Raw genomic sequence first — 1,015 nt, 5'->3', positions numbered from 1 at the left:
TGATCTGAGAAGATGCTTTGCAGTATTTCAATGTTTTTAAATTTAGTAGGGCTTGCTTTATGGCCTAACATATGGTCTATCATGTGAAAACTTCCATGTGCACTGGAGAAGAATGTATATTGTGCTGCTGTTGGGTGAAGTGTTCTGTAGATGTCTATAAGGCCCAGTTGGTGGAGTGTATTATTTAGCTCTTCTGCATCTTTATTGAGTTGTGTTCCAGGTGTTCTATCTTTCAAAGAAAGTGGTGTATTAAAAGATCCCACTATGAGAGTAGAGTCATCTATTTGGCTTTTCAACTCTTTTAAAGTATGATTTATGTATTTTGGGACCCTTTCATTAGGTCCATAGATATTTATTATGGTTATATCTTCATGATCAGTTGATATTTTAACCATTATATAATGTCTTTCCTTGTCTCGTATGGTGGTTTTTGTCTTAAATTCAATTTGATCAGAAATTAATATTGCCACTTCTGCTCTCTTACAGTTGCCACTTGCTTGATATATCTTTTTCCAACCTTTGATTTGTAGTCTATTTTTGTCTTTATTTCTAAGGTGTGTTTCTTATAGGCAGCATATTGATGGCTTTTGTTTTCTTATCTAATTTGCAATTCTCCGTCTCTTGAGTGGTGCATTTAATCCATTAACATTCAGTGTAATTATTGGCAAGTTTGATTTGGTTGCTGTCATTTTGGTATTTGTTTTTTCATGGTGTCCCAGGTTTCTTTGTTCCATATTATTTTCTGTGCTGAGTTCATTATGTTTATGAGTCCTGCTATCATTTCCTTTGTTGCTGTTGATTTAATGTTTGCTGAGTATTTATGCTTCTCCTCTTTTTTATTGTGATGTGAAGGTTTATCACTTTTCTTTGAGGTTACCCTATGATTTATAATTTTATACCCAAATTTAGAACAGTCCATTCTATCTTGCAACATTGTTAACTTCTTCACCATTTAGAAGTTTTGTAACTACACAGTCTTTTCCCTCTTTTTGTTTGTAGTTGTCCTCACTTGCCA

This window comes from Orycteropus afer, unplaced genomic scaffold, assembly GCF_000298275.1.
Source record: "Orycteropus afer afer isolate SDZICR_OR568_19922 unplaced genomic scaffold, OryAfe1.0 scaffold00058, whole genome shotgun sequence".
NCBI classification, from domain to species: domain Eukaryota; kingdom Metazoa; phylum Chordata; class Mammalia; order Tubulidentata; family Orycteropodidae; genus Orycteropus; species Orycteropus afer.
This window is presented reverse-complemented; position numbering follows the sequence as displayed.